Below are 27,901 nucleotides of genomic sequence, written 5' to 3'. Positions count from 1 at the left end.
TTTACACTTTGTCACATTAAACTGATATTCAAGACGTTCTCGTCGTGTAGTGGTTATCACGTGAGGTGCCCGTATAATAATGATAATAATAATAATAATAATAATTCATTCTCCTTTGCCCAGACTGGAATACGTGTATTAGTCTTAAGGGAGATTATGTTGAAAAATATTTTTGAAATTATAAATTCGTTTTTTCATTGTTAGGCCGAGAACTTTTCAGACCACCCTCATATGTATTTTATGACTGTAAATCAGTGTGTGTGTGTGTGTGTGTGTGTGTGTGTGTGTGTGTGTGCGTGTGTGTGTGTTCATGGGGCCAGTTTGCCTGTTCTGAGAGATGAAAAATCTGAGTTTCCAGGTGAAAAAAACCCTCTACCTCCATGTGAGACTGGGTATCTTTAGTCGAAAGAGACCATAAAGGCTCCTCATGTCATGGATGGAAATCGAACCCTGGTCTTTCCGACCAAAAAAGGCTTCGTCTATACCATCTGAGCTACAGAGGCTGTATAGCAATATCACTGCAAACCTATTATCTTTATCCAACTCAGCTGTCACTGTATTATAAAATGTGAGCAAGTTACTGAGGCAGGATCTACCTTTCACAAAACCATGTTCCCTCCTCCCCCCCCTTACCCATACAGTATCCCATTTCCTCTGTCCATTCCTGTATTTTGCTCTTGAACAACTTCTTCAGTACCTTTACAACAACTCCTGATATGCTGATCAGTCAGTAATTTGCTACATCAGTCTTAGAGCCTCCTTTATGCAACAGAACTGTTTTCCCCTCTTTCCAATGCCTTGGTACGTACCCAGAGGTGAGACTTAGATTAAACAATGTGGTCAAAGGCATTGACAATTCTCTAGCACCTTCAAATAAAACTCGAGCTGGTATACCACATCAAGATATATATATATATATATTACAGAATTTTGATGTGATAGCTGTATTCACATCAAAATTCTGTAATATATATATATATATATATATATCTCCATTCCATTTACCTCAGTTCCCATATAAGTCTTTGCCTCTCTGGTTACTGCAGTATCTCCACCTGGATGATATACTCTTGCAAAGAAGTGTTCACTTAGTAATTCTACTGTTTTGATGATACCTACATGCCATTAGCATTCATTAAAGTCATTCTGCCATAAACATTCCTCCTTTTACTTGCAACATACTGAAAGAACTGTTTGGGATTATATTTGGCCTGTACTGCTAATTTCCTTTCATAATACCCTTCTGGTCTGTGCTTTGTATTGCTCATGTGCCTGCTGATCACCTTTCTCCTTGAATTCCCTCCACAATTTTTTGTAGCTCCAGCTTGATGATATCCATCTGTTTAACTCCCACTTGATTTACTCTCCTGACTCTAGGTATACAGTCTGCTGTTACTTCCCTCAAACACTCCTTTACGACTTCCCTGGCACTATCAACATCCAGCTCTTGCAGTTCCACATATCTCCCTCCCTCTTAACTGAAAATTTCATACATTTAGCCACATCCCAGGCCAAGACCTTATGATACTCTCACCAGCTGGTGGCAGCGTTGCTTATTTCATATGCTAGACCAGTAGAAGAAAGACTATTACATATTCTATTCTAGTTGGTGACTTGAGGAACTTTACCTAGGCTTTTCTTCATTTCCCAAGTTGATTAATTTTTGGTACAGGCATATATTTTATTTTCTCCCAGAAACTTTTTTCTTTTTTTTTTTAACACTGTTAACTGTTGTATAGAAAACAAATATATGTAATTTCAAATTTTCATGATTATACAGAAGTCTGAGGATTAATTACATAAAAAAATTATATATATGATATCCTGGGAAATGAATCTTTGTGCATTTTGTAAGTAGATGGACAAATACAACAGATGAATTGGGAAAAGAAGACCTTGAGCCAGAGGACGTGAAAAGCAGTGGATTCTAAATGTGATGTTCTCTTTTGAGCAATATTGGATCTCACAGATGCAGCCCTTCTGTCAAAAGGAATCATGAGTTGTGTAATTTGAATGTCACAAGTAGACCAAAGTTATGGGTTTCTGCCAAGAGAAGGAAGTGTGATCTTGGTTGGCTGTAAGTGATGACATATGGTATTTATGCAACAGATGTTGGTAATGTGTATGTGAAAATGATTTTTTTTTTGTAGGGATTCTTGCATAATTTGCATATTGTACTTGGTTTGACTAGTTTGTTTGGATTAGTTTTTAAGGATATTTTAATAACATTATCATTGTCATTGTTTGTAGATTTCATTTGTGATTCAGGATTTGATGAAAGAATAGAATAGGGACCCACAGTGAGAGAAGACTGAACTCTTAGACATAATATCCATACCAAGAGTGACTAGTCTCCATGCCTCAACAGTACCTCTCACATACCATTACCTAGATGGTATGTGAGAGGTACTGTTGAGGCATGGAGACTAGTCACTCCCTCCAAGCATGACCTGGTAAAGTATTGGCAGCAAGAGTATATGCAATAATATTAAAAAATATATATATATATAATAACATGTGAAGAATAGAACAAAAAGTGAAAAGTGTTCTGTATATGAGCCAGGCAAATATGTTGAGTTATAAGTGTACCTGATTTCCAACAACAGAGTTGCTTTTTTCAGTGACAAATTTCTTTAACTGGACTGTGAAATGGGACATCACTTCACAGTCCATTTGATGGCGTGGACTCGTACAGTCCACACCACCAGATGGACTGTACTAGCATAAAACAGACCTGAATACTATTATCTATAACTGCAATTTTAAAAAAAAGTTCAACATTGTAAGGTTAAACTTATTAATGTCCCACCACCACCACCTCTGTTGACCACATGGTTAGGTATTCGTTTTCCAATGAATGGATGTTTGTGAATGTCTTTAAAATGATAAATAAATTTCATTGTCCAGCCTGATGCCCCCCTTTACACACACATTTCTTGTAGGCCTCAAGTGGCATGAACTTAAAAAGTTCCATGTTTGGTCTCTTCAACTGGGTTTTCATATTATGTTAAAAATAAATCAGAAATACCAAAAAAATAAAATAAAATAAAACTTTACAATACTAGTTTGTTATTGGTTTACAACTTTTCTTGAATGGGAGTTTGAGGGGGGGGGGGCATTCTTCTCATCACTTAAATGATAGTTTTCTAGAACCAATGAATGATCAACCATAAAAACTAAAGCAACTGATTATAACGTTATTTTATGTAAAATAGAACAGGAGAGAAAATAAGCTACTGTCTAGAGATAAAAATTATACATCCAAATTTCAAATGTATCTTATTTTTCGATAGATAACGCGCACCCCCAACATTTTCTTCACTCCTTTTGATGTATAGATAACGTGCATGCACCAACTAGCAGTAGAGTCGGGAAGTACAGACAGAGGACGGAGGAATTCTTTAAAAGCACGTGCGTTGCTAGTAGCAGTGGTCGATTTTTTTAATTCAAAATTTTACAATTTTCACATTATTGGGGAGCACTGTGACATTACTACGACTTTTTTTGTGTGACCATTGGGCCCAAAAGATAACTTGTGTGGGCTGAAGAGAAACAATTTAAGTGTGCACTCCTCCACTTGTGTTGGACAAAATTTGCCATGCGACTGGGAAGCGAAAATAGCTAAATTTCGTTTGTTTTTTGAGAGAACACGCGTGGGGTTGATGCTTCACTTTGGGAATATGGATGAGGTTCCCGTAAGTTTTGACATGCCTAGTTCTAGGACTGTGAATCTGAAGGGAGCAAAAGAGGTTTCAGTTGCTACAACAGGGCATGAAAGGTCTAACTTTATTGTGGTTCTCTGTGTAACTGCAAATGGTTCTGTTGTTACTGCTAATGATAAAAGTTGGATAAATTCCGAGGTTATAAAATTTTCGTTGGAGAATGTGTGGCAAAAGAGAAAAATGGCATTTTTCAACCCAAAATCTTTCTTATTGTTGGATTCGTGTAGGGCACACACGACAGCAGAAGTTAAAACAATTGTAAGTATTCCAAATTGGCCATCATTCCAGGTGGTTTAACAAAAAAACTCAAACCCCTTGATCTTGCAGTAAATAAACCATTCAAAGACAATTTGCAGGCTAAGTGGGAAGACTGGATGATGAATGGCATCCATGAATATAACAAAACAGGGCAGATGAAAAGAACGTCATATAAAGATATAGTTATATGGATTGTAGTAAGTTGGGCTGCTGTAAGTGAAAACTGTGTTAGAAATGGTTTCATTAAAGCACAGGGGAATGCAGTGGTGTCCAGACAATGATTATGCACATGATGATGTATCTTCCAAAATGGAAGCTGAAGAAATACCGCAATTGATATTTTAACGCAATTGATTCTTTCAATATTGAGTCTGATGAATAATTTTTTGGATTTGAATAGTGTAATGTTCAATAAATATTAAGTAATACTTCTACCTTAGTTTTGTTATGTTTGATTTACCTCTCATACCTTTCAAATGTATACCGCGCATGTTCATTGTTAACAAATTTAGACTTTTTTGTATAGATAACGCGTGCATTATCTATCGAAAAATACAGTAATTTGTTTATTTATTCCATCCATTCATCCCTACATTCAGACGGGAATGGGAGATAGAATGATGTATTGATCATATTGTAGTTTGGAAGAGTAAGGAACCATTTCATTATTATTATAGGTTATATGAATTAATATAGATTGGAAATGGTATATTCATTTGAAAATTTGAATTAATATGCATTATATATTGATAAAATATTATATATGAACTGAATTACTTACAAATTGTTATCTTGATTCCGTTTTTATAATATCAGTTTTCCTTATTTTCAGCTTTATTATCAGACATCCACTGCCAATTTAAGGGACATCTGGTGACTTTTCTTAGTTACTATGAGTTCTGAAGCTGGTATCGTCAGGTCATATATTTTTAGCATTTTGAGACTCATCTTATGTATATTTCATCTTTATGGAAAAAAATTGTTTTATCCCACAACAAAGAATTATGAACAATGAACATCATATCATCATCAGAAAAGTTTCCTATGCTTGAAAACATGTAAAGATCATCTTGACTCCTTACAATGGCCTTCATATTTCTATATGAATGGAGTGTACATTTTTTGTTAATTATTTATTTTAAATATATACAAAATCACTTCATGAAGGACTATTAGTACCTGTGTTGTAAATAGTTTTTAATGAACAAAGTGATTGCCTTATATTTTATAGATTATTCTTGTCATTAATTAATTATTGACATTAATTATTCTTGTCATCTGTTATCACTTCTTCATGATTATTATAACAGCTACTACAAGTCCTTCATGCTTATTAATTTCACCTGTATATAAACATGTTAATATTCATCAAGTCATAAAAGTCTGCATGTAATTTTTTTAGTATTATTAAAATTCAGAATATATTACCAGAAACTATATTTTATTATACAGAATGTAGTAAATAGTAACAGGCATTTAATATTTTAATTACTTCTGCTTGAACTATCTGGATTTACCTGGCTTAAAAGAGGATGTTGCTTAATTATAGCCATAATAATTGTGGATTTAGAGAACACAAACTGAAAACCATTAAGATTTTCATTATTTATGAAATAATGTTCACAGTAACAGTCTTGCTTCTTTGATTGATGAACTGATGGTTATATATATTTTTGTAATATATAGCATTTAAAATGTTTTGATATCTTCAGAATGAGTGGTATTTTCTCCTCCATAGATTTTATTTTTCTCTGTGTTGAACATTGTTGTATATTTTAGCTGCAGGCAGACTTTTTATTTTTCCTTTCATTCTCAGTAACAGTACCCTATTAAACTATTTAAAAAGTGTTCCAGTATAGTTTTTATTAATAGAATAAAATACTAAAACTCCTCTAAAAGTTGGAATTATATGTAATTTGTAGATATGTAATGTATTGAAATAAATAGTTGTATACCTGCCAACTTACATAACTAATTTTGATCCATTCTCCCAATTAGTGCATTGTTCTTTTCTTTATTGAGCTTCCATAAAAAAAATAAAGAACTACAACCCTTGCTATAAAATTCTCAGTATAACTTGTATAAATGTTCAATATGCATCGCGATATTAGATGATGTTTCATTTCTATTCACCTTTTGTTGGAATATAATAATTCTTGATTTCAATATTTACCTTCTTATATGCTTTCACGTTCAGTTGCAATCCAAATACTTGTTACTTGTTGTGTTGGGTGAATCCCTTAAATTTTCATGCCTATGAATATCAGAATTTTAATATGCTGCTACTACTACTACTATTTTATTTTCTGAAACAAAAAATATAATTAATAGAAAACAACATGCTCAACTATTATCATACACTGTAAGGATGTTATTCACAAGAAATATGTGGCAAGTCATTAAAAAATATATAAAATACTGTGCAATCTTTTATATCTGAAGTTTGTACCAGCAATAACAGATCAGTTGAATGTGTGATACAAAGATGCAAATCTTACAGCCTAGATTAGGACTCATCAGGAGACTGCTCATATCTCTTAACAAGTGAGATGTCATGTTATGAATTGATTTTTAATTTTGTTTACAACTTGTTTGTATAGCATACTGTTGTTGTTTTTTTGTTGTCGTCCTGAATAATTCTTTACTTTGCAAATATTTTAAAAGTCTCACATTCAGAGCAGCTTTGCTGCATACTGCAGAATCTATAACTGAAATTAGAAATAAGATAATTAGCCAAGAAGGGCGAACTTTTTTTTTTTATGACAGTAGGCAAGAACTTACTGCACACATATTAAGCACAGTTTGTATATGCAGAGAACAGCAGAATTTAGGGGGAGGGGGGGAGAAAGATTGAAATGTAAAGTCAAAATCCAAACCCTCAAAATATACATAAAATAACAGCAGTCTTCCACAACGACTGTTATAGAATGAAATCAAATAAAATATTAGCAAGCTTTATATTATATATATTCAAGTTATTTCATCATTTTGAAAGCAATCATAACTAATTATGGAGAATTACTATTAATGTGTTATATTATTCTATGCTGCTTTTATCAGTACTCTTCCTGTTAAGACTACTAAAAACCCTTTTGCTTAATTAAGAATTTTTCATTTGCGATTCACAACCGAAAAAATGCTTGGAAAATTAGGGAGACTCCTGGCACAAAAAAAATTTTTAAATATAATAATTTATAAAATATGAAATTGTGCTATAGGCTGATCTTTTGCTCTTGAAAGTTGGCAGGTATGCTCTTGCAATAAAGATTTATTTCAGATGAACCTCTTTAATCTGACATTTGTATTTAAGTTAGAATCAGACAAGAAAACGTTTTTGGTACTTTAGAATGTATTTCAACATAGCCTAGCTGTTTGTGAAATGAGCAGAGCTGCAGACACACAGTTATATTTTATTTACGTCTGTTGTGCACTTACAAAAAGAAACAAATATGTTCTATTGTTGTATGTGATAAATTAAGAAATATAGGTAATAAAGAGGGAAAATGCCATTAATTGAATATAGTTTCCACATTACAAAATTGTTGTCATAGTTGTAAATAAATATGCAAGAATTGTTTTATTTAAACATATTGTATAATAATAATGCTTATGTTTGTATATTTAAGCACAAGCAGCTGTCTGTGAGTTTCTTATCTGCAGAAATAATAACAGTATTAATACTATAAATTGATGTTATGTTCATATTTATTTCTTTATGCAGAATACCTAAACATTTTTAGAATGGAAAATATATGTGGTTTCATTTGTTGATATACATCTTTCCATCATTGAAATGCATTTAGGTATTTTTTGTACACAAATAAATAAAAACATGATAAACATTTTTTTATAAATGGTGACTTTTCTTATTATGTGTATTAAAACACTGAACAAGCATTTATAAAGAAGTGCATAAAATAGAAGACCTCTAGCACTTATCAAAACAAAATTGATCATATGAGTTATGCCAAATGGAAGATCTGTCAGCAGTAAGATTGAAGAGGTTCATCTGCACTGTATTAATTTTATTTTAAATAAAATATTTCCTATTTAATTATTATCCTAATTTCCTTTCAAACACTGAATGTGCATGCAGAATACTGAAGATTTAATATTTCAAGATGTTTTAGTATTTAGAGTATAAACTGTATTAATTTCAGTTACAGCTGATTATCAAACAACTAAAAACATTTTAAATTAATATTCAGTACTTATCTGATGAATAATTAATTATATTACACAAATTATATACAAACATATAAACATTTTTTTTCTGAGATTTTTTAAATGTTGTTATATCACATGATCATGTTCAATTTCTTCTTTCCAATATTTTAGACGTTTACTTTTGTTTTCAGAACAATTTAGTTATTTATATATATATATATATATATATATATATATATATAAAGATTTAAATTGGTTGTCAAAACTTTTTTCAAGACCTGGATATAATTTTAACAATAAATTAAAGAGATTAATAAACAAGAGAATTTAGGTGTTCAGGCATATGTAATGTATAAAATATTTTTACATTAAAGTGTAATGTAAAAAATCGGTCAAAATCTCTTGTATAAATACCAAAAGATATCTTCAAATAATTTAATGTCAAATTGATTATAATTGTTTTCTGTGTTTGTCAACTTAGTGCACTTTTAATACAGTCGTCAGTTGCACATTTTGTTAATGAAATAAAACCCATTTCTGTTTAGAAATATATAGATTTCTGTGTATGTGTAATAGTTGTTTTTTTATTTTTTTTCTGTGCATATATGCATGCATGCATACACACTGAGAACCTATAACAAAATTCTGCCAGCATATACATATATTTAAGTTACGGGGATAATAAATCCCTCATTATTTTAAAGCCGGATATGAAACTTGGAGATCGAAATCTAAGAGTTTCATGCCAAAGAACTATCGGCGAGTCCAAGCGTAATGTCAACACCTGGGTAGTGCAACTCGGAGCAAAGGTGGAGCAAGATCCATCACTATCCTTGATATTTTCTCATAATGTAAAACACAGCTCCTAGGAGATGTATTACTGTTTTACATTATGAGGAGAGGTCACTACCCAGACCGGTTTCGACCTTTGAGGTCTCATCAGTGAGTAGGTAGACCTGGAATACCAAGGTTTAAGTGAACCGAACTTACATATCCTACTAACGAATTGCCAGACCGGTATACCCGTATATTATTATTATTATTACTATGATAAAGAGCCAAGAGGCTCCTTTTCCGGCGGCGTAAATTAAGTTAACGGGATAATAAATCCCTCATTATTTTAAAGCTGGATATGAAACTCGGAGATTGAAATCTAATAGTTTCATGCCGAAGAACTATCGGAGAGCCCACGCGTACGTCAACACCTGGGTAGTGCAACTCGGAGCAGAGGTGGAGCAAGCTCCATCACTATCTTTGATATTTTTTTTTAATATACATATATTTATTTTATTTATTTATTTTTTTTTTTTTCATGCATAATTTTGGAGAGCAGTCATACTAACTTGTTACCTTATGCTATTCATGAGATAAGAAGAATCAGTACTCATCTTCCCCTTATGTGTTAGGCTCAGGGCCACTCATGGCCAAGATGAAAAAGCTGAGTTTCTCCCACATCTCCATATAACTAACTCAACTGATGGTCAGTTACCATCAGTTGAGTTAGTTAGCCATGGATCTGAACCTTTATAAGGTTCATACTCAGGACTTTCCAACCAAAAGTCATCTAATCTGTAATGTAATATGGCTAATGATGATTAACCTTTAAGTGAATGATGCTAATGATGAATAACCTACTCTTAAGGTTTTTTTCTTAATCCTAAATCACTGGGTTATAGCAGAGTACAATTGGTAAAATTATTACCAAAAAGTTATATTAAAAAAATAAATAAATAAATAAAAAATCACTTGAGCCTGTGTAGCTCAGTGAATGTGGCGTTTGCACACCACCGCGCTTGGCCGCACGAAGGAAGACTTCGTTTTGAGTCTAGTCGGCGACTAGAGGAAATTTTTCTAAGCCTTTTTTTGAACCGGTTCCCGAGTTAGTCGATCTCTGGTACAGGCAAGCAAGTTTTTCCTCCCGGAAACTCGGGTTTTTCGTCCTGTAAACTCAAGAAAATCGACCGTAGAACCCACATTATTTCAGACATTAAATATATTGTGTTAGGGTTAGGGACCACGAGATGGCGGCACATTTGAGCTGTCTCTCTTCACTGCGTACCGCTTAATTAGTGATAGCTTTGGGCCATCTCTCTCTGATTGGGTACCAGTGGAGATTGAACTGCCCACTCAGTCTCCAAAAGTTAGATAGGGCTAAATGGTCTCGCCTACTCCCGTATATGGGAATAAAAAGGCGTTAGCTGATTTTTTTTTTTTTTTTTTTTTTTAAATCACATTTCATGTACATTTTTGTCCTATATTATCTTCATATGAAACATGTATTTTGCTTTTACAGGGTAAAAGTTGACATCTAGAAATGTAGATGTACTTTGTTTAGTTTTTTAAATTCTTCTAAATAGATTAAATCCTGGAATAGTAAGTGTATGCAGTATGTTATTATATAGGTGGATGAGTCTTCTGCATGCAATCAGAAGACTAATCATGGAACAGCTGCACTAAATTCATTCCCTGTCAAGGCACTCACAGTTAATTCTGGCAATCCATTACACTCACCACTCTCCAAACAAACTCTCTAGTCTGCACATCCCTACTAACCAAACTCTCTTATACAACTTTCAGAGGTGACCTCTACTTCTCTCTCTCTTGCTCTCTCTATTTGTCATGTATGGAAAAATTTCCTTTGTGACAATCTTATAGAAATTGCTCACTCATGTCTCATCTCTTCTGCCTCTCAACTAAAATTTGCAACCAACACACCTTCAGCTTATCCTCATAGGGAGCATTCTACAGACCTGTCACAAGCTTAGTCACTCATCTTTGAATCCTTTCAAAGATCAGCGAGCCTAGGTGACTAAATCTGTGTACATGATGTAGCTGAACCATAGCCTTATGAAGAGGACTTAATTCCCTCCCTATCTTTACTTGTTAGTGTGGTTTTCAATATCCAAGTAATCCTTTACTATTTTACCAACTTTTGCAGTATGTCCTCTGAACTTCAACTCTCTGTTCACCATTATCCCCATCTCTCTAGCTTCATCAACAGTCATGCAATCCAGTACCATCAGTGTGATGTAACCATTTCATCCTGATGTGCATGACCTTACATTTTTCAATATTAAATTGACAGTCATTATCTTTCACCCACAATGTCACTTTATTTAAATCTTCCTGCAAGATATCTACATCACCTTTGCTATGAGTTTCCCGGTGTTGTACTACCTTACCCCGGTAAGGTATACAACACCATATTCAGTCCTGAAGATATTTTCAGGTGCAAACTTTGTTTGCTCACACTTGAATAAAGGATTAAACTAAATTTATTATAGTCTAACCAAGTGAAAAATAAACTTTCAACACCTTTATGAACTGTTGCCCTCCCCAGTTTTGCATCATCAGCAAACAATTGAACATTTCCCTTATCCAATTCTGCTGTCACTTTCTCCCCCCTTCCACCTATATCATTAATATACAAATTAAAGAGTAGTGGCCCTAGTACGGAACCCTTAGGTATTCCATCCTCATTCTCCTGGATTCCACTCCACCGTAAACTACTTTCTGGTGTCTGACAACAAACCCTTCCTCTATCTATGCAGTATTTGTCAAATGTCTTTGCAAAGTCCAGCAGTATCATGTTTGCAACCATTTCCCTTATCCAATTCTGCTGTCACTTTATTAATGATAGACATGTGGCCAAATTACTACTCAGATTCATATCATAATTTTTTTTTTTTTTTTAATTTTCCATGTTTTATTGTCACTTCAGGTACATGTTTAGACTAAATATTTTATTCCATTTATAAATTTTCCTTATGTTCTATTTACATAGGATGGTAATATATTGTGTGAGACTTCCAGATCAACATGTTTTCAGTCAGCCAGTTAGATGAATTAATAATGCACTTACCAGCTTTCAAAGTGACAACAGATACATTGTCAAATGTGATGTAATCTTTTCAACCTAAAGTACCTTACATTTTTGCAATCTTAAATTGACAATTGTTATCCTTCTCCACATGCCAATTTATTTAAATTAAAAGGATCAAACTAAAAGATTTGTGATGGTTGCCATTCACACATGGCACTAATATATTACAAGTTTGTTTTTCAGCCCTTAAAAAAGACTACTCAAATTTTATGGCTGTGATATTTGAATGAAAAATTTTCAAGGCACTGGAATGCAGAAAATTAGTTGTTTTTATTCTCATCTTCCTTGATCAGCATGTCATAAATTTGTCAAACATTATTCATACTGTAATAGCACAAGAAAAAAAAAAGGGGGGGGGTGCATTGATATCTATCGTTTAATGAAGACAGCATATCCATTTAACCCTGTTACCAAAAATTATATATTTACTTTGTTATTCTAAGTTAAAAAATAAATGAATAAATTCATGATTGCCCAAAAGGTGATAGTGGATTTATTTATTTGAGAATAAAATTCTCCAAGGAAGTAGTAAGTGGACCTCTTTCAGTTTCTACCTTTAGTCCTCAATGATATTTAGTGAAGAGAACAAGTCTACAGCTAACAATTAACTAAATTTATTTACCTAATGAGATTACTAAGCCAGTAATCTCATTAGGTAAATGAGATTACTGGCTTAGTAATTTATTGATTACCAAGTCATCTTCATAAACACAAAAGTATTACCTTCAGTACATGCATGCAGGTACACTAGCATCAAGGGAAACATAAATTATAAAAGGTCGACTTCTACAGTCCTAACTGGTGTTCTCTATGGGTCCAGCAATAGACTTTTTGCTGAAGATATCACAATGACAGTCCCATATTTTTAGCAATGTGATGCAGCGAAATTTGTTTAAGCTTGAAAAATGTTATAGTGCTGTGATGATTCCAGAAAAAGTCTGCTTTAAGAAGGAAGGTTTCTTTCTTATACAGAAACAGATTATTATTAAGAGAGACCTCCAGGGAGTCGGACTCATTGAGGGAGACCACATACTACATGCACCAGCTATCATACTTATTCTTGAATTCATTCACACTGCTTGCACTCACAACATCCAATGGCAATCCATTCCAATCATGCACCACCACCCTATGAGAGAAAAATCTAGCCCTCACCCCCTTTCTTAGAAGCATTCATTCTCAGCTTCCATGGATCTCCTTTTTCCACCCTCCATAAATTGAAAAATTCCATCAATCGAAATCCTGTATGATCCTCTCAAAAGTGTGCAAGTCTCAATCATATCATCCCCCTCTTTCTCCTGTTTGCTAGTGTGTGCAGTCTACAAATTCTTAATCTCTCTTCATAATCAGTATTCCTCAATCCTGATATCATTTTTAACATTCTCCAATATATATCAGAATCACAATGGAAACCAGAAGACCAGACCTGCACGCAATATTGATATTTTTTCATAATTTTTGCCAAACGTTAAGAGATGCCTTTAACCACGCTACCGGCCAAGACATCTATAGACGTCGAGTTTATCATGGATGCGAAGTGCATATTAAAATTTTAATACCATTGATATTACATTGAAATATGTGATGGATACGAAGCGTATCCGTATTTGATCCATAATGGCCGGTGAGGTGGTTAATATATGGTATAGGAGTCCTGCAGACTTCTTGTCTGGGTTGATTTGTAGGGAAATGATTAATTATTTTTTGGGTTATTGGATTATATCCATTTAGTAAGACTTTCTTTGATATCCAATTCTTGTTTTAGAGATTCTTCAGAAGAACAACTCCTGTGCTCTGGATACTTAAGAGATGGATGGTGAGCTGATGTATTTTGGATGTAACGACCTGAGAAAGTTTGTTTTCGGTAGACAAAAGTGGAAATGTACACATCCATCTTGTTTACGCTGGATGTGTACATCAAGAAATGAAATACCTTTTGATGATTCTTTTTCTAGTGTGAACTTGATATGAGGATGTAGGGTATTGATTTTTTGTAGAAATGAATGTAGTTCAGGTTCTGTGTGACTCCAAACTGCAAAGACGTCAACACAGCATAACCAAATTGTTGGTTTGGGGTCAAGAGTGACTTCTAGGATTTTCTCTCACAATGTGTTAAAACGCGGCAAATGTGCTCGCTCCCTCCTCTGTAAAGAAGAAGATAAAAAAAAAAACTTACTTTTATTTTTTTTTTTTTTTACAACCTTTCAGTAAAATGGTTATTCAAAACAAACAGATAATAAGCTACTATTCAGTCCACCTCTTCGCCATATTGGAGATAGAAATGGTGAAAAAAAAAAAAAGGCTACATATCCCTTCCATATATATCAGTTCGTTTCGCCAAAGTTCTTAAAAAATATAACATCGAACTTCTTTCACTCCTCTACTTAAACTCTGTTCCTTGCTCAGTACACCCAAGAAAAAACATAACCCGAAATACCCTGGCGTTTGCCATATTTTATGCAACTGTATCATGCCTCATTTTGACCAGACCGAAAAATCCATCGAATTACGTCTAGAGGAACATAAAAGATATTGATTTTAAGATGACAAACTTTATAAAAATTACTAGAGGAATTAACAGAACCTTTAAACCTAATTACGTACAGAAACAGAAGAATCAGAGTCTACCAAACCTACATTATTATATGGAAGTGAGATCTGGATCGTTGGAGAAAGAGATATACAGAGAATTCAGGCATCAGAAATGATGCCTGAATTCTCTGTATATCTCTTTCTCCAACGATCCTTAGGAAAACAGAAAAACTTACTCTAAAAAAAAAAAAAAAAAATCAGCTAACGCCTTTTTATCCCCGTATACGGGGAGTAGGCGAGGCCATTTAGCCCTACCTAACTTTTGGAGACTGAGTGGGCAGTTCAATCTTCACTGGTACCAATCAGAGATAGATGGCCCAAGGGTATCACTAATTAAGCGGTACTCAGTGAAGAGAGACGGCTCAAATGTGCCGCCATCTCGTGGTCCCTAACTCTAACACAATATGTTTTAATGTCTGAAATAATGTGCGTTCTACGGTCGATTTTCTTGAGTTTACAGGACGAAAAACCCGAGTTTCCAGGAGGAAAAACCTGCTTGCCCGTGCCAGAGATCGACTAACTCGGGAACCGGTCGAAAAAAAAAAGGCTTAGAAAAATTTCCTCTATTTGCCGACTAGACTCGAAACCAAGTCTTCCTTCGTGCGGCCAAGCGCCGTGGTTGGCAAACGCCACATCCACTGAGCTACACAGGCTCTAAAAAAACTTACTCTATTAGATTAAAAAAAAAAAATGGTGAAATAATTAAAAATCTCAAATCAATCCCATAACAGACTCAATGATTAAATATTGGAAAAACTGGCTAGACCATATAGAGGGTGTCCCAAAATTCACGCAAGATTGAAATTTAGTGCCATTTGTGCGGTAAAGTGTTGCCAACGAGAAAAAAAAAAAAAAGACAGCGTGACAGCTGACAGTTCAGGGTTATGAAAAATGGAGTGCTACACGAAAGAACAACGCATTTTCATTGTTGAGCAATATTTTAAAAATAATGAAGGTTCGGCAGCTACAGTTCGCAATTTTCGTACAAAATATGGTCGGAATAGTGATTTAACTTCAACTGTGAAAAGATTAATTTAAAAATTCAAGGAAACTGGATCAATTAGTGATCTTATACACTCTAGCCGTCCTTCAACAAGTCGTTCAACAGAAAACATCGAAGCAGTTCGTGAGAGTGTTGCTGAGAGTCCAGGAACATTAATTCGGCACCGTGGTCTTGAATTGGGCATTTCGAGAAGCTTTCTACAGCATATTCTCACGAAAGATTTGCATCTTTATGCTTACAAAGTTCAATTGACTCAAGAACTGAAGCCTAATGACCACACACACCGAAGAGAGTTCGTTGAATGGATTATGGAACAACAACAAGTGGATGCTTATTTTTCGAACAAAATCATCTTCAGCCAGCAAAGCCGTGGAGGCCATTTACCCAATATGCTATTCCATGCATAACCCTATACTGTATACTTTATGAATCAATAAGAAATTACAATTTTTAATTAAAAACCTGTGTTTTCTATCAAAATTACTTCTTGAGTGAATTTTGGGACACCCTGTAGTAAGAATGAAGAGAGAGAAAGGTTACCAAAAAAAAAAAAAAAAGAGATTTAACATATAATCCTACAGGAACAAGGAATAGGGGACGACCAAGAAGAAGATGGACTGAGTCTGGAACAGGCCACGTGGCCTAGAACCTGGAGAGGAAGACGACGAATTTAAAATCTGGGACCTTTCCAAAGGAATCCAATATACCCATTATTTTCTCCATTAATTTTTCAGTTTCTAGGATAAATATGTCTTAGTAAGGGAATATCGTGAGTAGACATATAAATAGAAAATTAATGACGTAAAATCTCACGTAAAAAAAAATAAAAAAAATCTTAAACCTGAACAGTCTGGACTTGCAGAATATGCCATCTTAACCAGACATAGAGTCCATTGGAAAAAGACAAGAGTCCTTCACAAAAATCCGTTCCTCACAGAATGGCTTTATAAAGAAACATGTGAAACTTACTCCACTCTCCTAACTTAAACAGATCTGATGGTTTACGGTGGCAGATAGTACTTTACAAATCACCTAATCTTTCCTAACTTTTTATTGTATACTAGGGGTTCCTCCCCCCCCCCTCTGACGCCTACTTCACCCAACCCTCCTGAGTTCCGGACTGGTAGGCCGGTTCTCTTTAAATTCTGATGACTCGAAAGGGGGTTCCCCCCCGGCGCCCATCCCCCGAGTTCCGAACTGGTAAGCCGGTTCTCCTTGAATTCATGACTCGAATTTTGAAAACCCGGAAGGTCTGTCCTCTTGGCGCCTACGGCGCCCACCCCTCGAGTTCCGGACTGGTAGGCTGGTTCTCTTTGAATTTTGAAGACTGGACACTCAGGCTAGCTCCTGAGTTTCAAAACGTTTCAAATAACTTGACAAAAAACATGACATGAAAACGTTACAAAAAAAAAGGCTTATTTTATATTATAGAGTAGATATATAGTTTTTTTTTTTGTTTTTTTTTTGTTGGAAATTTAATGACCTTTTTAGTTATCTTACACTAGCTACTTAGGTGGCGCTTTTTGGAATTGTCAGTTATTGTTTAATTTCAGCTTAACATGTACTGAAGATGCCTGTGACACACACACAGTCGAAAATTATACTATTAAAAAAATCTTTTTACGTGAGATTTTCCGACATTAATTTTGTATTTAAATATTATGTCATCGGCGTAAGGTAGCAGTTTTGCTTCACTTTCTTCATGAATTTTCCTTGAATTGATTCATTTGTGTTTATGATCCTTGGTTCAAGTGTTAATATGAGGAGGGCCAGAGACAAAATCACCTTGTCGCAGGGCCGCATTTACCATTAGGCGCAAGATGGGGCCTCATTTTAAAACCTCACTCCTCACAAAGAACAATAAAAAAACAGCGTAGTTATAGTTGCAAAATAAAATACTTATTTTTAAATATTAAATTCATAATATAAAAACTAGAAGCTGCTGAAAAATTTGTGAGGCTTCCATTTGAAATACATTGTTCTTTCCTTAGAATATAAAACTAACAAGAACTCCTGTATTCCATAAAATTCATGTATGTAAGCGTTCCATTTCTTTGCTGGACGTATATACGCGTCCAACAAACCTGAATAATATTCTGTCCACTTGCTGAAAGAATGGATAAGAAGTGTAGTTTGACCGTCATGTCCATTAGAAAGTGCGATAATCCTTCACGCTGAAAAGAATACTTAACTACATTACCTGGCGTACGTAATAGCTATGTTCTATGGCCTACAGCAAGAAACGTTTGCTCGGTAACCGGAATCTTAAGTTATCAGACTAAATACCTATGAGTTATATTCATTTTGCTGCTTGTTTTTATCGTATAATTATAGTTTATAATGCCAGCGTAAAATAAGAAATCCTTTCATACTTTCTTCATTTCATATTGTATCACTCTGGAAGATCAATGTCACTATGAATTTTGTTGCTAATTATTTTAATCGCCAATACATTTAAAAATTCTCCAAGAACTCGATTGAAGATAATTATTTTTGTCAAACAATTATTTTATAAATTCATGAAAATCAGAATCTAAAAATGAATACAACCTTCATCTGTTCCAAATTAAGTTTTATATTTTATTCATAATCTTAGTTCGAAGGTTAGTTATCATACGTAAATCTTGAATCATATCATGTAATGGATAATTTTTATAATGTTAATCTGTAGGTTTTTGCATTTCAACTTTCTTGCTTTCCCCCCTAATCACTCACTACTAATCAAAACAAACGGCAGTTATGAAGTCAACTGTTATGTACATATTTTCGGCTAATTTAGATATTATGCAGCAGTTTTGAAGTAGCGATATTTTCCCTACAGTTTATCTTTTGAAACATGTGTAGGTGCATGCATCAAAATGATATTTTATTTCCAAAATTTTCATAACAAAATTAATTCGCCTTTAATGGCTAACTCCCCCCCCCCCCCCAAAAAAAAAAAAAAATTATCACCACACACACACACACAAATACTGCTAGATAACATGTGCGCACTTTCTTTTTGTTTGAAATCGTTATTTTTCCAAAGTATACAGTTGCAGTTTTAAGCAAAAGACAAAGGCGTAAAATCTTTGATAAAATACCACTGGATATAAATTAAAGACTCGCAATCGGAAACCCAGAGTAATGCAGTTTAACACCATTTGTTGTTCATAAAAAAAATTAAAAAAATCGTTCCTAAAATTGAAATGTGCGACCCATATAATCTTATTTTGCAAGGAAAGGAAGCAAAATGTCATATTTATTTCAATAAATGTTATTTAAAAAAATATGTTTGTAATAATATTTCCAATGCAAACAAACATTTTGATCATTTATTATCGCACATGTGAAATTCGTTTTTATTTGGGAAGAGACAAAATAGGTAAATTGTGCAGCAAAAAAAGGGTCAATCCAAGAAATACAGTGCACATAATTACAATAATCCGTTAACTGCGGGGAAGGGAGGGTAATTGCATTTTAACAGACAGATAGAATGCTGATGAAGTTTCATCAGCATTCTTCCTTTTTATAAGGTCAAAGGGATTTTGAGTATATTTGCGAACAGATATATTCAACATAACTTAGCCAGTTTTGTTGTAAAAAGTGCTGCATTTGAAGAAATATTAGCGGCATAATAATAAATTAGCAAAATTCATAATGCTTCAGAAGATAATTTTGATAATACCAAAACAAGATGAGACACATCTGTGGAAATCTATTATTATTATTATTATTATTATTATTATTAGAGTCCTTTTAATTATGAACTCTATAAAGATATACGTAATAAATTTGTATTTTTGTGGTTTTAAATAAATAAACTAGTTTCATTTTGTCACAGATGGTTTCCGCTGGACTACCTGGATTTTTAGACTATTATTCTTATCAATATTGTAAAAACTCGATTGTAGCTTAAATATTCCACAGCACATTACATCGATTTTTTTACTTAGGTCCATAAGAATGTTGTAAAAAATAGTATTGTTTGTCTCTGTATATTTTGTATTAGATATTTTTGTAAATAGCCCTTTGGAAATTAACTGTTTATACTTCTTTAATGTTTATCGAAAATATTATGTCAAATATTTATATTTTTAAATAATATTTATTGAAATAAATATGTCCTTTTGCTTTCGTTTCTAGCCAAATAGCATTATGTGGATCACCACATTTCAGTTTTAGAAACGATTTTTTGTTAATTCATAAAGACAAAATAAAATTTAAAAAATGTTAAAATGCTAAATTGTATTACTCGGTTTCCGATTGTTAGTCTTTTTGGTATCAAAAATTTATATCCAATGATATTTTAGCAGTGATTCTTCGCCTTTGTCTTTTATTTATTTGTATTATGCATATTACGATAATATCCAGTGTATATCCTCGTAGATATGTTGAAAATATAATATTAAAAATATCATATACGGAATGATTCAAATTTTTTGCTCATTTTGAAGACTTTCTAATGCTCCCCCCCCCCTTTATCCTCTCCTGGAACTCATTTGCATAACTACTGTAAATTTCTACAGGTTTGTAAGCTTTTCTAGACGGTATTCAAAATCTACGGCAATCAGATTGTACTGTGAAGCTTCTAATTCTGTACTATTTATTTGCAATCTAAAACCAGCTGTTCTATTGTCTGCTGAAATTATGTGAAATTTTAGAAATAATATGCTATATTTTCACCATGCAAAATTGTTTATATGCATACCACACAAAAGAAAGTTCAGTAGTATTATTTTTGCTTGTTTTTCTTTAAAAAATCTAAATATTACTTCTTCTGCTGCTGGAAGCTATTTCTGAAATAATCTATGTCTTATAAATGCTTGGTAATATCCTCTTAGCTGGAGGAAAAGCTAAAGGATATTACTCTCAGCTATTGAGAAAGAAAGGGGAGAACACTAAAGTCGCACTAAATTGCCTCAAGCTCTGTAGTGCAGAATACATCAAGAATGTCTTGTTTTCTTTTCGATTGTTGATTACAGATATCCTAACAGAAATACTGACATTTAGTTTACATGCTTATACATTATTTATGCCAAAATAATTTCTTAATTTATAATAATCAATTTCACTTTTATTATCGAAAAATTAGAAATTATTTCATACAATTATCTTGAAAAAGAGGATTTGAATTATTTTCAAAGAAAATGTGCATATGTGTTTCATAATCTTCTTTTTTTTTGGGGGGGGGGGGGAGTATAGACCTAATTAATCTGCGGATATTTCAGAGAATTTATTTCATAAATCGTTCGCAAGACAACTGTTACAAACGTAAATCACTTGGGGACCATACCCATTCATTTTAGTGTAAAATAGTAGCAAAGGTTCAGTTACTTTAGATATCTCATCTAGAAGAAAATGTTATGTCTGCTAATATTCGAATCTTGGTGAATAATTTTTCTGACATGATTTCTCTATTCGTTATAATGTGCGTTTCTTGGAAGTGCGTTTCTTGTTATAGGCAAGTGAGATAATCCGATTAACCTTTCTCTTCAGCGTGAGGGTTTATCACACCTTCTAATGGATATGACGGTCAAATTGCACTTCTTATCCCGATTCTTTCAACAGGTGGGCTGAATCATATCCAGATTTAGCTGGACGTCTATAGACGTCCTGGCCGTTTGGAAGGTATTTTGAAACACGTTCCAGTGACCACAGAGGGTTTTTTTTGTGTGTGCTGCTGATATTTGTATTAATTATTTGGGCAAGAGCAGTTTCTATATCACATAAATAGAGCATTTGAATTTCAAGTTTATTATTATTTATAAATTAAATTGATTTTTCAGTTCATTTTTTAAGAATAGATTAATATAAAGGTAAGAATATATTATTCAATTAATTATTAATCTTATTTTACTGATACTCGTTTATTTTAACAAAACCAATTGTATTTTTTAAGCTTTTAACGCAATTATTTATTTTATTTATAGTTTATTTTGGATTTAATAAATATTTATCTCGCTTTTGATAGATTAATTCACATAATGATGCCAAGAAAATTTGAATCCGGAGCTAGTAAAAGAAAACGACTTAGAGAAAATGAAAAACAGCTAAATAGTCAAAAGGGGACAATTTTGTCTTTCTTTCGTTCTGAAAATGAAGAATTTCGTAGAACTGAAGTTGTACTTCACAGTTCTCAGAATGAAAACGAAACATTAGTATCATTATCAGGAGGAGATGAAAGTGAAAATGAAGAACATCAAAATGATATAGAAAACATAGGAGAGAAAGAAGTAAATGAAACAAATCAAGAGGATTCTAAAGAAAAGTTTCAATCGGAGTCTGTACTTGCCAGCAAGCCAGCTATCTCTTATCCTACCGATATAGCAGTGTGGCCACTTACTATTAATGAACAGTTTATCGAGAATATTTTAATAAATATACCCCAGAATGTTGGTAAAATCGAAAATTTAAAAAAAGAATACACAGAACGCAATAGAATATATGTCAGAAATGTAAATGAACCACATTTTTACATTTCTGACATATATTCTACATAGATTAAAAAGGCGAATGGAACAAAAAGGAGAAACGAGAGTGGCTAATTTTTTCAGAAACCAGCAAAGCAATTTACTGTTTTGTTTGTAGATTGTTTTCTAAGTCAAATAATAGCTTAATGAAGAGTTTTAATGACTGGGGAAATATAACATGAACCTTATGTGAACACGAGCATTCTACTGAGCATATACGAGCGATGTGCACATATCGCAAAAGAAAATCAAGTTCTGTAAATAGTCGAATTGATTCTGAATTGATCAAACAAATACAACTGAAGAAAATTATTAGAGACAGGTTTTAAAAAAGAATAATAGCTACCATTAAGTTACTGAGTAAACTAGGGCTAGCATTTAGAGGAAATACAAATGATATTTTTTCTGATTCTTGCAGAAACTATTTATCGTGTTTACATTATTTATCGTGTTTACATTATTTAAGTGAATTTGATGATTTTTTAAAACATCACATGAAAATGTACGCCAACTGTGGTTCTGGTAGATCAAATTATCTTTCTTACCATACTTGCGATGAATTCATAGCGTTAATAGCTAAAAAAACAAGAGAAATATTAATATCAGAAATTAAGGAAGCTGCTTATTTTGCAATAATACTCGATTCAACGCCAGACATTGCCCATAATGACCAACTAGCTATGATATTTAGGTATGTTGCCACAAATTCTGACATTAGAGAAACATTTATCGGGTTCATCAGAATTACCCAACACAATTCCTTATATTTAGAAGAGGTAGTATTAAAAAAATTAGAAGAATTATCTTTGGATATCAAAATGTGCAGAGGGCAAAGCTATGATAACGCTGCCAATATGAAAGGTATCTATACATGTTTACAAGCTAGGCTGAAAAAACGTAGTCCCTCTGCACATTATATACCGTGTTCTAGTCATTCCTTAAATTTAATTGGCAACTATGCCGCGGAATCTTGTCCGGAAGCAGTGCAATATTTTTGTTTTATTCAACATATATAAAATTACTTTGCGTCTTCAACAAGAAGATGGGGTATACTCCTTAAACATTTAGAAAAAAATCTTTAACAGTTAAAAGACTAAGTGAAACGAGGTGGTCCGCAAGAGCTGACGCTATATTGGCTTTGAAACGTGGATATAAACAAATTAAAGACGCATTACTTGAACTATCCATTTCTCCTCATGAAAAACCTATTTCTAAATTAGAGAGCTCATCATTGGCTTAACATTTTGACAAACCAGAAACAGCAATTTTAACAGTTATGTGGGACAAAATTTTACAACGAATAAATCTACTAGTAAATCTCTACAAGATCCCGATATGGATTTGTTTTTAGCTAATAATTCGTTACACTCTTTAGTTGTTTTTTTTAGATATAAGAAATAGTTTTGCTTCTGTAAATGAAGAAGCGAATTTATTAACAGATGAGACAAAATTTAAAGATGAAAAGGAAAGAGCCAAAAAAAAAAAAAAAAAAACGAAAAAATATGAGTGACGAAGTTTCACAATCTAATAATGAGATTATATTACATGGGAAACAAAATTTCGTTGTGAACACTTTTAATGTCATTTGCGATAAGCTAATTTTGGATATTAATGAAAGAACAAAACGCTATTTCGATATATTAGATATGTTTGTCATTTTTTTGAAGGAAGATATAGATCAAGACAAGTACAAGACTAGTATTGATAAAATTTTACAAACTTATGGGACTGATATTGATCCAGAAAAATTTACTGATGAAGTTAAGCAATTTTTAATAATGATAAAGGAAGAAAATTGTTCAATTAAAAATTTGTACAAATTTATAAACGATGGGTTAAGGTCTACTTTTCCGAACGTAGAAACAATTTGAAAAATATTTTTGACGATGCCTCTTTCAAATGCAAGTGCTGAACGCTCATTTTCAGTGTTGAAACGAATAAAAAATTATTTAAGAAGCAACTTGCACCAAAATAAAACAAGTGACCTGTCGTTATTATGCATTGAATCAGATGTAATGGACTCGATCAATTATGATGAAATTATAGATATATTTGCTAAAAACAAAGCCAGAAAAAAAAAATTTAGTTATTAATGTCTTTATTTAAATTTGAACTGATTTATTTTTATATTTTTTTTAATGCAAATATATGTATACCAATTGTATTGTGTTATTAAAATGAGTTATTATGGAAATGTTGACTTTTATTTCCAATAAACTAAAAAAAATGCTAATTTTTGAGGGCTTCATAATGATGTTGCGCCTCGGGCCTTCAAAAGTATAAATGCGGCCCTGCCTTGTCGTACAGAACAATTAATTTGGAAAAGTGGGGAGAGTCTTTTATTTATGTTCATACAGCTTCTGCATTCAGATCTTCTCCAATGCCAATTTCTTTTATTATTTCAAAGATGTAGTTGTGACTCACTGTGTCAAATGCTCTTTCGATATTTAAACTTAGTCATATGCATGGCTTGTTGGTCAATTGATAGTATTCGTGTATACATCTCAAGTGTGTTTTGGTACCTCTTATATTTACTCCGTTTACTGCGCATGTTTCAGTAGTCGTCAAGGTTTCTGTAGAAATTTCTGTATTGTTTGTGAGAACTTTTGAAATTCTTTTATAATCCATTTTTTATATCCTCCAGTTTTTTGTTTGTTTTTTTAGTATTAATTAAGGTGATGTAGCTGGTTTTAAAATTTTCTGGTTTTGCTTGGGTTTCTAACATTTCATTAATCATACTCATGACTAATGAAATGTTTTCAAATAAAAAGTTTTCAAATTTTTTAAAAATACTTTTTTAAAAAAATAAAAAAAAAATTTCACTGGTTAGATAATCTGTTCTGGGAAATTTTCCTATTGGGAAAATTTCCTGGAACAGATTTCCTGCATTCTGAGATTGTAATTGGACATGAATTTTTATTTCTTCTGCCTCCATGCGGGTTAGCTTGAGTAAAAATGAAATGAGTTTGTTGAGTTCGATGATATCGCTCTCTTTTTCTGTGAATAGGCCAAGTGACCGCGAAATGGCCAAGAGACACCTTCACTATCTGCGTCTTCTTTCAATGTTAACCCTTCATAAAGCAGTGTATTTATACTTCTTTCAAAAAAAAAAAAAAAAATCAGCTAACGCCTTTTTATTCCCTTTATTTTATTGTATACGAGGAGTAGGCGAGGCCATTTAGCCCTATCTAACTTTTGGAGACTGAGTGGGCAGTTCAGTCTCTACTGGTACCAATCAGAGATAGATGGTCCAAGGCTATCACTAATTAAGCGGTACACAGTGAAGAGAGACGGCTCAAATGTGCCGCCATCTCGTGGTCCCTAACCCTAACACAATATATTTAATGTCTGAAATAATGTGCGTTCTACGGTCGATTTTCTTGAGTTTACAGGACGAAAAACCCGAGTTTCCGGGAGGAAAAACCTGCTTGCCCGTGCCAGAGATCGACTAACTCGGGAACCGGTCGAAAAAAGGCTTAGAAAAATTTCCTCTAGTCGCCGACTAGACTCGAAACCAAGTCTTCCTTCGTGCGGTCAAGCGCCGTGGTGTGCAAGGGCCACACCACATCCACTGAGCTACACATTGTTATTTTTTTCGAACAGCCAGACGGTGGATACTTAACCTTCGTCATTTTCTACAGCTTTTTATTATTATTATTATTATTCGTGACACCTCCAAGGAATCCGAAGACTCATCGCTGGAGGACATCCACTATGCAATTGTCTCCACCACTACTACCAATCAACGCCATCTACTGCCCACCACCACAACTAGTATTTTTTGTCTGTAAATTGCGTGTGTTCTGAACGCCCGATTTGTCTGTATGCGGTATGAAAAACCCGAGTTTCCCGGAGAAAAAACCCTGCTACCTCCGTAGGAGATCGGCTAACTCACCTTCATTTGAAAAAGGCCGCATAAAGATTCCTGCCATCACGACGAGAATCGAACTTAGGCCTATTCCAATCGAAGGGCACAATGTACCGTCGTTCTTCCAATTGCGCTACGGAGGCGCAATTGGAAGAACGACGGTACATTGTGACGGTACATGGTTACTTGCGTATTTAAAATGTTAACATTTTAAATACGCAAGTAGCCATGCGCTTTCTATTTCCATGTATTATAATTTTTTTTTTTTTCACTTTTTTTCTTAAAACAGAGGCATATGTATTTCCAGTGCAATTATCAGTCATACGTCCGATGCGGAAACAATTCCAGCATTTTGGTTCTAAGCATTGCCTTCTCAGGTGGCCGATTTTCTTACACTGGAAGCATGATGACGATTTTCTTATGTAATTTCTTCTATTTTTACCATTTCGTATAATTCTAAAATTAATTTATTTTTATTACTGAGGACATGTGCTCCATCATTATTTTTAAGCGTAAGGTTTAAAACCTCAATTTTACCATAGTTCACAAAATGCATTGCGACTAATCTCTTTGGTATATGCGTAGCATCATGTGCACAATCATTTTTTACCTTCCTGGAAGAGTTTATATTGATTATTCTACACGTTCCGTTCCTCGCTTTAATGTTACCAGTATTTGTAGACCTTTCTTTAATATCCAATTGTTTGAAAGATAAGAGACTAAGATGCCATACGTCACTTCCTTTTACTTCTTTTCCCAATATTTTAGCTATATCTTCCTCTGTATGTAACCAAATTTTGAATCACATCTCGAAATCACTGCTTTTGACTAGTCTATCTCGACAGTAAGTTTAACGATTTTGAAAGGTCTAAAGCAGTTCCCAAACTTATGGAAGTAAAGGCCCCTTTGGAAAAATTAAAATATTTCACGGCCTCCATTGAAAAAAAAATCGTAATACAGACATATATTATTATAATATTTATTGCATTTATATTCAATACAAAACATACACAGCGAATATTGCAAAAATCAAATGCAAATATTACATTTTTAGCATCTTACATACACATTTGACATGCCACATTATCTCATATTTTTATATAGATAGATATTATCTCTCTCTTATTAGTTTTAAAACATTTTAGATTTGTTTTCATTATTTCACGGTCCCTCCCCCCAACAAAACTAACGGTTCCAAAGGGGGACGCGGCCCACAGTTTGGGAAGCGCTGGTCTAAAGAACTTATTTTACATTTATCGATTTCGTGCCGTTAACCGTTGACGAACTCGCTTTATCATTATCGTCGTTTCACAGCCATTATTTTCTCATAGTTTCTGAATTTAAGGCATATAATTGCTTACTTCACTTTTTAGATTAACCTTCGCTGTTAAAATCAAATGCACTGATGACCTTGGACTTTTCAACACATTAGCTTAGAGTGAAAAGTGACTTCGAACACAGACACTCTTACTAAATGTATTATCTCAATTAAAAATGTCTATAATTAATGGATAAATGATGCTACAATTAAAAAACTTCACCAATCAATTCAAATTTTTACCCTTAAATGCTTATAAATTTTATAATGAAATTATTTCCAAAGCTATAAAGGATCCATATAAAAATGTATTAATAATGCCTACCAGCCAGTAGTTCTATATTGTTCTATCACACTATTTTATATATCTTCTAGCTAATAGGGATAATATCAGCCATTAATAGTTTTCTATATGAAGTCATCTGATAATGTGTCATTTAGAATATTGCCTAGCAAGTGTTTGACTGATTACCAGAGGCAATCAGTCAAACACCTATCAATGAAGCTGTAACATATACAGCTTCATTGATATAACAGAATGTTATATCAATGAAGTTATGAATCAATGAATGTTATAACATTCATTGTATAACAGAATGCATTGTCCAGGGCAGCAACAACCTCCATCCCAAAAACAT

The 27,901-nt window shown here is 33.3% G+C and overlaps 1 protein-coding gene across 1 annotated transcript in view; it reads left to right on the top strand.

Annotated features, from left to right (window-relative positions):
- The window catches only part of LOC150108428 (histone lysine demethylase PHF8-like), a 391,806-nt gene extending 383,549 nt beyond the window's left edge, over positions 1-8,257 (top strand). The window contains exon 21 of the mRNA XM_090415841.1: positions 4,813-8,257. The gene's annotated coding sequence lies outside the window, so the exon portion shown is untranslated. The remainder of the gene's footprint in view (positions 1-4,812) is intronic.
- Positions 8,258-27,901: the final 19,644 nt, after the last annotated feature.

This window comes from Typopeltis vanoorti, chromosome 3, assembly GCF_054136105.1.
Source record: "Typopeltis vanoorti isolate ZY-2024b chromosome 3, IOZ_Tvanoo_1.0, whole genome shotgun sequence".
Taxonomy (NCBI): domain Eukaryota; kingdom Metazoa; phylum Arthropoda; class Arachnida; order Uropygi; family Thelyphonidae; genus Typopeltis; species Typopeltis vanoorti.
The sequence above is the reverse complement of the archived record's forward strand: the minus strand, read 5'-3'. Positions and strand labels throughout refer to the sequence as shown.